The sequence below is a fragment of the Piliocolobus tephrosceles genome, chromosome 16, assembly GCF_002776525.5.
Source record: "Piliocolobus tephrosceles isolate RC106 chromosome 16, ASM277652v3, whole genome shotgun sequence".
Classification (NCBI taxonomy): domain Eukaryota; kingdom Metazoa; phylum Chordata; class Mammalia; order Primates; family Cercopithecidae; genus Piliocolobus; species Piliocolobus tephrosceles.
Genome location: NC_045449.1, coordinates 67,816,713 through 67,827,874, shown reverse-complemented (window position 1 = coordinate 67,827,874; position 11,162 = coordinate 67,816,713). Strand labels below are relative to the sequence as shown.

Below are 11,162 nucleotides of genomic sequence, written 5' to 3'. Positions count from 1 at the left end.
CTCCAGTGCACAGCTGAGCACAGACACTCCTCTCCAGTGCACAGCTGAGCCCATACACTCCTCTCCAGTTCACAGCTGGGCCCAGACACACCTCTCCAGTGCACAGGTGAGCACAGACATACTTTCCAATGCACAGGTGAGCTCGCATGCACGCACAGTTACATGCCTGCCAAGGCATCTGGAAAAACAGATAGGCCTGAGGTTGCTTGGTGATGTTACACCGCCTAGGACAAGTTCTACCAATTAAACTGGTGACCATGTTTCCAAAAGCAATTACCAGAGTGCTGCAATGCCTCCCAAAGTGAGGAGATTAAAGACACGGCTCCTGGCTAGAAGCAGGGACTCGAGGGGTCTGTGTGCTGCATACATCAGAGACAAGCCTGCGGGTACCTGCCTGTGAGCACACACGTGCTTAGAGCAGCGAGACCCGGGAGGGATTGGGGGAAGGAGACACACCAGGAACGCACCAGCAGAGGCCAGCAGCCCCTCAGCACAGGTGGGGCCTGGGTCACTGGGTTCCTTCTTTCTTCTGTTTTCTTCTCTGGCGTGTGCAAGCAACAATAACAAAACAATTTGTGCGAATCTAGACTCGATGCTGGGGGATGGGGAGGAGATGTACCTGCTTGTTAAAAAGGGAGGAAGTGGCTGCCATTGGCCTAAGTGGTAAGAAGCCACCTCTTCCTCAAAGCTCACCAGCAGCTGCGTGTTCCCATGTCACAGGAATCGCAAAATCTTTGGAAAAAGAGGGATGGAGGTAGAAGTGACCCTAACCCCTAACCAGTCTCCTGCCTGGCTGAGTCTTGGGGAGGAAGGGTTTCTGGAGAGGGCGTGGCTGCTCTCCACAGTCTGGGCCTCCAAGCCATGGCTCTATCCCTAATCCCCACCTGCTGTCAGGAGCACTTTGGAGGGGGGCCTGGGCTGTTCCCGTCACTCAGTCATCTTTCCCCTTCCCTGTAGCCTGTGGCTTCTGGAAAGTCAGCCTCAGGGGTGGAGGGAGGAGAAGGGGTGGAGGTGGAAGGGCAGGCCGGACGCCACTGCATCATGCGCCTGGTCCTATCCACTTCTTTCTTTTTTTTTTTTCTGAGACGGAGTCTCGGTCTGTCACCCAGGCTGGAGCGCAGTGGCACGATCTCAGCTCACTGCAACCTCCACCTCCCGGGTTCAAGCAATCCTTCTGCCTCAGCCTCCTGAGTAGCTGGGATGACAGGCACCCGCCACCATGCCTGGCTAATTTTTGTATTTTTAGTAGGGACATGGTTTCACCACGTGGACCAGGCTGGTCTCTAACTCCTGACCTCAAGTGATCTGCCTGCCTTGACCTCCCAAAGTGTTGAGATTACAGGCATCAGCCACCGCGCCCGGCCCACTTCCTTCTTACCTTTCTGTTCACAACCTCCCTGTCAGCCCTTGCCTGACAGGCTGATCTGCTATTAATGAAGCAAGACAGCTGCAGTTGGCTTGTTAATTACAGCAGATGAAGTCTTCAGCCCAGGCTGCTTTGGAGGGCAGAGGAGGCGTGGCTGCAGTTGGTTGTCAACATGGCCTTGCCCTCGCATTTAATGCCCTGAGAACAGAGGTCTGGCTGGGTTGGCAGAGGGTCAGTGTGTGTGGCTGGCTGGAGTCACATCAGATCTGGGGAGGAAGCCTGCTGGTGGGGCAGAGAGGAACCCTGTCCTGTGGTTTCAGCATAGAACAGGGAACAACAGCTTCTGCTGTGTCGATTGTCTACTATGCGCCAGGAGCCACACCATTGCTCCATGAAGATCATCTATAATCCTCACCATGGCTCTAAGTTAGGCAAAATTGCAACCCTTACTTTATAGATGAGGGCTCTGAGGCACAGAGAGGTTAAGTGACTCACCCAAGGTCACACAGCTAGTAACTGGAGGGCAAGGAAGCCTCATGACTCAAGTGTGCAGCGTTACCTTATTGAATGCCTCAAAGCCTTTGCCTCTTTCTCTAGGGACGAGCTGGGTCACGTGTTGCTCGGAGTAGGACCCAAACTGTGAGGTGACTCATTTATTCTACAAATATTTACTAAGCACCTTCTCTTAACTAGGAGATGATCTTCTCTTAGAGATGAAGAAACAGGTTCCCTGTCCTGATGGAGTTTGCCCTCCAGCCTGGGAGATGGGCCGTTTTCCCAGCTCCACGCCCTGCCTGATGGCCTCCGATGAATCGACTATCCTGGGACAATCCTGGGGTTGGGACTGAGACTCAGAGTCTCTCTGGTTTGTGGTTGATTGGCCTGAGAGTTCATGTGAACCAGGGGCAAAGGGCGCTTATTTGGGGGAAGCCACAAGGGGTGTTGTAGGCAGAATCCAGAGAGTAGGTGACCCTAGAAAAAAAGCAGCTGTGGCCGGGTGTAGTGGCTCATGCCTATAATCCCAGCACTTTGGGAGGCCGAGGTGGGCGGATCACCTGAGGCCAGGAGTTCAAGACCAGCCTGGCCAATGTGGTGAAACCCTGTCTCTACTAAAAATACAAAAATTAGCCGGGCGTGATGGCGTGTGCCTGTAATCCCAGCTACTTGGGAAGCTGAGGCAGGAGAATCGCTTGAACCCAGCCTGAGCGACAGAGTGAGACTCTGTCTCAATAATAATAATTAATAATAATAGCAGCTGCTTGAGTGCAGGGTCTGTGCCATTCTCTCCATTCTTCTGTGTCCCTGTGAGACCAGCTGTACTTTCTGCCCCTGGGTATTATGAACTTTCTTGCCCCCTAACTTCCCTTTCCACATATTTCTGCTTTTTCCTTTAGCTCCCTTCCCAGGCATGGTGGCGCCCACCTGTGATCCCCAAAATTGAAAGAGAATGAGAAGTCCTGGTTAAGGTGGAAGAGAAGACAAGAAGTCCTGCCTAGGGCATAGGACCCCTTTCACTGTGGGAACACTGAATGGGGAGCTGGACGCCTCCCTGGGGCCTGAACAAATGACTGGGCTTTCATCAGGCAGGGAAGAGGGACTGGGAAGGCATTCCAGGAAGAAGGAGTGGAACCTGGCAGAGGCAACAGCATTAAAGGTTGAGGGGGCTGTGCAAGGGCATGACATGCTCAAAGGCCTGCAGACAGGGGTGTGCTGGCACATGTTTAAAATCCAGATTTCTTTCTTTCTTTTTCTTTTTTTGTGACGGAGTCTCGCTCTTGTCACCCAGGCTGGAGTGCAGTGGTGCGATATCGGCTCACAGCAGCTTCCGCCTCCTGGGTTCAAGCAATTCTCCTGCCTCAGTCTCCTGAGTAGCTGGGATTACAGGTACCTGCCACCATGCCTGGCTAAGTTTTTGTACTTTTAGTAGAGACAAGGTTTCTCCATGTTGGCCAGGCTGGTCTGGAACTCCTGACCACAAGTGATCCACCCGCCTAGGCCTCCCAAAGTGCAAATGTGAGCCACTGTACGTGGCCTAAAATCCAGATTTCTGATCGCACCCTCCCCCCCCAAAAAGCCAGAAAACCTTAACTGGTGGCATTTGCTGATTCCTGTGGTGTAAATACTCTCACCACAGCAGATTTCAAGTTGCCAATTGCCTTGCAAAACTTTTGAGTATGTAAAAAGCAGCTCTCACAAGCTGGGTGGTGGTATGAGCCAGTTCTGGCATGCCACAGCATCAGATCATCTGCCATTGCCAAAATGCAGGGACAGGTGGGGAGGATAGGAGAAGAGACTGGAGAGGTGGACTGAGAGAGGATTGGGAAGGGCTTGAACGTCACATTTGGGAGTTTGAGCTTTAATATGAAGCAACAAATGCCTAAACCCTGATTGGGTGGCTCTGGGTATACGTGTGAGCCAACAGCTGTCCTGCTGTTTGTTTTTCTGTTGTGCTCTGGCTGTCCTTTAAGTTGGTCCTCTGAATAACCCCAAGGGGCCTGTGTGGGCTCGGTAGTAGACCTGGAGAGGGGTGCACAGAATGTGAGGCGCATTGTTTTCTAATAGGGAGGTAGAAGGAGAGTTCTTGCTCACCCCAGCCAGCTGCATTGTGAGGCCATCCCTCATCTTAATGGGCTCATCCAAATCTCGTTTGCTAATGAGGAATTTAATGGTCACAGACTGACAAGCGAGGAGAAACGGGAAGGTCGTTATGAAAATGAAGTGTGTAGCTAAATACCACCTCACTTCCATCCCACCAGCCCACCCCTGTGTGCCAGCCTAGATTGGGTAGGTTGGTGGGAGAAACAGAGACTGGCTTGATCTCATCTTGAAACTGGGCTCCAGGCTGGGCCTGTGGGTCAGCACCACGGACAGGGCCAGCACTGCTCTTCAAAGTCCTGTGGGTTGGAATGCCTTTTCCTCTCTGCTCCCAGCAAGTTTGTTCGACCAGGACTCAGACGGGGTGTCACCTCCCCCTGCAAACCTTGCACACAGCCCCAGGTGGGTGAGGGCCACAGTGTTTGCATGACTTCTGCACATTCTCATAGTGCCTATGCCATAGTGCTAAAATGATACATTTCCTTGGCTGGTTTCCCTGCTAGCTTCTGAGTAACTTGAGTGCAGGGTCTGTGTCATTCTCTCCATATCTGGAATGCTGGTCAGATACTGTGAAAGGCAGAGGAAGAGAATTTCTGAGACTAAATGAATGAACTAGTGAACAAATGAGTAGGTAGAGTAGTGAAGGAGAGAATGCATGAATAATGGGTTTAATGAAACAATTAATAGCAATGGAACCATAGGCCAGGCTATCGAAAGGGAGGGTAAGGATCTGGATTCAAAAGAAACATCCCATCCCTTAGATTGCATACACAAGCCAGGCAGAGGGAAGTTAGAACAGAGATTTCCAGAAATTTCCACATCCACTCCTCCATCCTCCCATCGTACAGGGCTGTTCATAATAAAACTATATATCCCAGCACTCTTTGTAGTCATTTGTGATCATGTGACTAACTTATGACCAATGGGGTGTAAGGAGATGTGTAAAGGGAGCTGGCATCTGTTCTCTGTTGCTATAATGGAAGATCTGAAACTGGGTAATTTGTAAAGAAAACAAACTTATTTCTTACAGTTCTGGAGGCTGAAAGGTCCAAGGCCAAGGGGTTGCATCTGGTGAGGGCCTTCTTGCTCATTTGGATTCTAGGTAGAGTCCCAAGGCAGCACAGGGCATCACAGGGTGAGAGGACAAGAACACACCAAACTAACTTTTGTAACAGCCCTCTTGTGATAACTAACCCATTCCCAGGATAACTCAATAACCTGTGAATTTATCCCTCATGACTTAATCACCTCTTAAAGGCCCCATCTCTTAATACTGTTCCACGGGGGATTAAGTTTTAACATGAATTTCGGCATGAGTTTCAGAGGGGACAAACATCAAACCATAGCACATGTCCTTCTCTGTCCCTTCCTCCTTCCTGTTGGCTGGACGGTGGGAGTGATGGCTGGCGCTGAAGCAGCTGTCTTAGACTTGGAAGCCAGGCAACAACATGATAAAAGCGTGGGTCCTTTGAGGACAGTGGGCTCCTCCCCTCATCCACCCTGGAAGAGCTCAGTTGCATCTCACCTTGTGCTCTGTATCCTGAGAAGAAGGAAGGTAACAGGTCAAGGCTGCTGGGTCAGGGCAGCCAGGAATCCTGGCTGGTGTTTGGGACACAGAGGAGCCAATAGACCAGTGGGAGCAAACCTGGTCTGCAGGGAAGAGCCCCGGACAGAAAGTCAGAGGATTATGTCATATTCTTGGTTGTTTTCTTCATTCCTTCTCCCATTTGGGAAGACTCTCAATCAAGGCTGGCTGCTGGATTGTTTACTGGGGTCAGTTCAGCAAGCTGGGACTGGGGAGGCCTGTGGGGGTGAGGATGGCTCAGGAAGGGATGTCTTTTCAAGGCCTGGCTCTGGGAATCTGGGAAGAAGAAGCTGGAGAGAGAGAGCTCTGATGGAGGATGAGTTAGGTAGAGTTGTAAGATGAGCCCCAAGGACTTACACACCATTGTATGATTCCCTCCCCTTGTGTGTGGGTGAGACATGTAACTTGCTTCTAGTTAATAGAATATGGCAAAGATGACTGGGCACAGTGGCTCATGCCTGTAATCCCAGCACTTTGAGAGGCTGAGGCAGCAGGATCGCTTGAGTTCAGGAGTTTGAGACAAGCCTGGGCAACATAGTGAAACCTTGTCTCTACTAAAAACAAAAGAAAATTAGCCAGGCATGATGTCACACACCTGTGGTCCCAGCTACTCAGGGGGCTGAGGTGGCAGGATTGCTTCAGCCTGGGAGGTCGAAGGGGAGGCTGCATGACAGAATAAGATCTCATCTCTTCAAAGAATATGGCAAAGTTGAAGAGGTTCTGCAGATGTCATTAAAGTCTCTAAACAGTTAACTTTAAGTTGATCAAAAGGGAGATTATCTTGGATGGGCCTGGACTAATCAGGTGAGCATTTTATTTTATTTTATTATTCGAGACAGAGTCTCTCTCTGTTGCCCAAGCTGGAGTGCAGTGGCATGATCTCAGCTCACTACAACCTCCACCTCCTAGGTTCAAGCGATTCTTAGACCTCAGCCTCCCAAGTAGCTGGGATCACAGACGTGCACCACCATGCCTGGCTAATTTTGTACTTTTAATAGAGATGCAGTTTTGCCATGTTGGCCAGGCTGGTCTGGAACTCCTGACCTCAAGTGATCCGCCCTCCTTGGCCTCCCAAAGTGCTGAGACTACAGGTGTGCACCACTGCCCCCAGCCCATGAGCCACTGCACCCAGCTCAGTAAGCACTTTAAAAGAAGACCTGGACATCAGAACCTCTCTCCTCCTGGTTTTGAAGAAGCAAGCTGCCACGAGTCTACAGCTGTAAGGAAATGAATTCTGCCAGCGACCCCATGTGCTTGAAAGAGGACCCCGAACCTCAGATGAGACCCAGTCCCAGGAGACACATTGAGTGCTGCCTTTCAGGACCCTGAACAGAGGACCCAGTTGAAGCATCACCAGGCTCCCGACCCACAGAAACTGTGAGACAATAAACGTGTATTGTCTTAAGCTCCTAAGTGTGTGGTCATTTGTTACACCGCAATAAAAGGTTTAAAAGAAGGTCGGATGTGCCCTGACTGCCGTTCAGCCCTACCGCCTGCTTCTCTGAAGCTGGGAGGTGGGGCTGGGATCACAGCTCAGGGTGATGTGACAATGAGAAAGAAAATTAAAATCCAAGCTGGAGCGATTCAAAACTGTAATCTCAGCAAACAGTGGTACTTAGATTTCCCATTATTGATCCCCTCCGCGGATATTCTCCAATCTCGTAATTACAGGAGGACTTTTTCAATTTAGGCTGAAATGCTTCCCCTCCCCCCATGCCCCTCCTTTATTTCGTTAAACTTGCAATAACACGCAGTAGATTGTACGCAGCTGTGGAGCCTAAATAAACAGAGCTAATCATTTTAATTGAAATCCGATCTCAGCAACAGGAAGGCCCTTCTGTTGTGATATTTTCCCCCTTATCTCCCTAGAGCAGGGAGCAAGGCCTGCTCCTGGCTTGGGCCACTCAGGGACACACACACACACACACACACACACACGCGCGCGCGCGCGCATGTGCACACTTTTCTCCACCTCTGCCTTCGCATCTGTTCATCCTCCAGGACTTGGTTCAGACATCGCCTCCCTGTCTCTCCTCTTTGCTCCCAGGCCTAGGGCTGACCACCTGCAACCTCCTAGGTCCCCACTGGTTGCTGGGAGATGCTGCCCAGTGCTGGAGCTGGGGGTCAGGCAGGCCCTCCCAAGCACAACCGCTTCATCCCCCTGCCTCCAGGCACAGGGTAGGCTTGTCTCTGCCAGGATCCTCCTGACAGCTCACATACGTCCTTTATTCACCAAGTTTTTGGCCACTGGTAGTTCTCTTTAGCTAATCTGGGGTTCTCAGACAGAGAAGGGCAATTTGTCCCCCTCCCCAGGAACATTGGGAGACATTTTTAGTTGTTACAACTTGGGAGGAGAATTTCCACTAGCACCTAGTGGGTAGAGGTCAGGGGTGCTGCCAAATATCCCACAGTGCACAGGAAAGCCCCATAACAAAGAACAATCTGGCCTGAAATGTCAATAGTGTGGAGACTGAGAAACCTCAAGCTAACCTACATTCCTCCTCCTCCTCCTCCTCCTCCTCCTTCTTCTTTTTCTTCTTCTTCTTCCTCTCCTCCTCCTCCTCCTTCTTTTTTGAGATGGAGTTTTGCTCTTGTCGCCCAGGCTAGAGTGCAATGGCACGATCTCGGCTCACCGCAACCTCCACCTCCAGGGCTCAAGCAATTCTCCTGCCTCAGCCTCCCGAGTAGCTTGGATTACAGGTGCTGGTCACCAGCTAATTTTTGTAGTTTTTAGTAGAGACTGGGTTCCACCATGTTGGTCAGGATGGTCTCAACCTCCTGACCTCAGGTTTTCCGCCCTCCTCGGCCTCCCAAAGTGCTGGGATTACAGGTGGGAGCCACAGCGCCTGGCCCCTAAGTTCTTCTTGAACTCATTTAATTTCATAGAATGGAAAGATTAATAGACACAGGTGGAAGGAACCAATAAACTAAGATGATGACACGCACGGCACACACATGCACACATGCACACGCGCACACACATGCACACACATGCACACACATACACGCACACACGCGTGCGCACACATACACACATACACACGCACACACACCCCTTTCTCCACCTCTGCCTTCACGTCTGTTCATCCTCCAGGACTTGGTTCAGACATCACCTCCTCCTGGAGTCTTCTCCAAGCTGTGGGTTGTGTGACATGTCCGTCCTCTGTGCCCCGAGTCCCCCATGCATGTGATTCCCTCAGCATTGACCATCCCCAGTGATATTACTGAGTTTTCATGCAAAACTGACATGATGACAAAGGTCAGGGCAATGGTCACCTTGGGGGTGGGGAGTGGCTGGGAAAGACTTTTGGGCTTCTTGGAGGCTGTTCTGTTCTATTTCTTGCTCTGGGAACTGGTTTGCTGTAAGGTTCACTTTGTGAAAATTTGCCTTGCTAAATAAACACTATCATCTGTGCATTTTAGGTACGTGTTTTATAATTCAATAAAAACTTTAAAATTTTTTTCTTGTAACCTCATCCAGGTAGAGACCCAATAATGACCCAATAATTAAATCTGAAGCACTGACACACGACAGACATTCCTGCCTTGACTGCCCTGAACCCAGGCCCCCCCGGGCCGCTGTCCTCCTGGTTTGGGCCGTGTGCGGGCTCACCTTTGTCTCTTCCTTATTCCTCCCTCGGCTTCCTCCAAGAGATGCCCTTGGCCACAGCTTCCAGAGCTGGTCCCTCTGTTCAGAGCCCTTCCCTACCTCCTGGCCAGGAGCATGCTAAAGAGAGATCGTCCCATTGAAGTAATTACCGCCGCAGGCACCAGGGAGACATTTACCACTCACTAAAAAACATTTTCCCTAGCACGCCCATTAAACCCTGGCATTTACCCAGGAACTACAAATCTCAGCCCAAGGGAGACGCTGCCACTTCGTAACCCAGGAACCAGGAGAGCCACCAGCCTTACACAGCTTTTGCTTCTCATCACTTTTATATTTTTTGAAATGGAGTCTCTCTCTGTCACCCAGGCTGGATTGCGGTGGCGCAATCTTGGCTCACTGCAACCTCTGCCTCCCAGGTTCAAGCAATTCTTGTTCCTCGGCCTCCCAAGTAGCTGGGATTATGGATGTGCACCTCTGTGCCTGGTTACTTTTTGTATTTTTAGTAGAGACAGGGTTTCGCCATGTTGGCCAGGCTGGTCTTGAACTCCTGACCTCAGGTGATCCACCCGCTTTGGCCTCCCAAAGTGCTGGGATTACGGGCATGCGCCTCCGCACCTGGCCTTTCTCATCACTTTTTTTTTTTTCCGAGTTTTTAGCAGGAAAAGATGACTCCTTGGCTGACTGCCTCTGGCCATTGACAAGGCTAAGATTCTTTGGTTTCTAGGAAATCCTATTGCCGGCTGTTACAGGGACATTGAGGCTTGCATTCATTCATTCATTCACTCACTCATTCATTCATTCAGCCAACACTCACGGAGTACTCACTAGGCTGGGTGCTGGGGTACCAAGATGAAAAACTCAGTTCTAGTATGTGGAGTCCCGAGAAGTAAGCAACAAGGAAGAAGGAGTCTGGGGTGGTGGGGCGGGGATGTGGGGATGGTCTGGAGGGGTGGGGGGAACAATTGTTTTAATCACAGACAACCTGCTGACACAACTACCTCACTCCGCACGTAGCCCCAGAAACACGACCCTATGAAACTGCCCTGCAGCCCCTGCCCCTTTGCAGACAGCCCCTTCTTTGCTGTGCTGCCCATTGGACCCTTGCAAAGTATCTTAATGTATCTTTTCACTTTCTCTAATAAATCTGCCTTTCTTTACCTACCACTGTCTTGTTACATTCTTTTACTGCCTGCAAGGCCAGCCCTAGCCAGTCATACCCACAACATAGCAGACAGCCTGCAAGACTCCAAGGTACCTGATCCACCTGTGTCCCCACGTGAAGTGAGGGGCCATGGGAACCCCACTTCTCTTGTCTTGTACTCTCCACGACTCGGAAAACTTGGCCATGACTGTTGGAACCCAGGATCAACGTCCGAGCCTAAAGCAACTGTGTAGAAGGACATGAGAAGGCCATCTTCTTGGGACATAGGGATGACGAGATTGCTCGGTGGGGTGGTCCACCTGGTGCTAGAGAAAGCGGCCATGGTATTGGTGTCCAAGGAGCATGACCAGACCGCAGGACTGCAGAGGACCACTTGGGTCCTGAGGGAGGGGACCTGTTGCTCTGGCCCTCCCCAGCGCTGGTTACTTCCTTGTTTCTTCCCATCCCTGTGTTTTTCCCATAGGCCCCTCCCTGGGACTGAAGTTTCTAGACAGAGTGATTGTAAGTCCTTGTTTGCCCAGGACAGCTCTGGTTTATGCCTGGTGTCCTGGCATAATCATTAACAGCTCCCACTTTCACTCTAAAAAATGTCCTGGCTTGAACTTTAAATTACACGGTCACTCTATGACACCGTCGCCCTGTGTCTTGGATGCTTCTCTTCTAGGAAAAGCCTCTGCCCTAAAGGAGGCTCTAACAGTGGAGGAGAGAGACGCCAATCAGATCGTTACCAAGCAAGCAGGGGAGTAGATGGTTGAGTTTTGTAATTGGGAGGCCTTTAGGAGGCACCTAATTCAGATCCGGGGTCTTAAGAGGGCCTCCTGGAGGTGGTGATTCAGCTGTCAAC

The 11,162-nt window shown here is 50.8% G+C and overlaps 1 long non-coding RNA gene across 1 annotated transcript in view; it reads left to right on the top strand.

Moving 5' to 3' along the window:
• The window catches only part of LOC111542462, an 11,676-nt gene extending 4,752 nt beyond the window's left edge, over window positions 1-6,924 (top strand). Inside the window, exon 3 of the long non-coding RNA XR_002731571.2 lies at window positions 6,545-6,924. This is a non-coding gene — a long non-coding RNA (uncharacterized LOC111542462). The remainder of the gene's footprint in view (window positions 1-6,544) is intronic.
• Window positions 6,925-11,162: the final 4,238 nt, after the last annotated feature.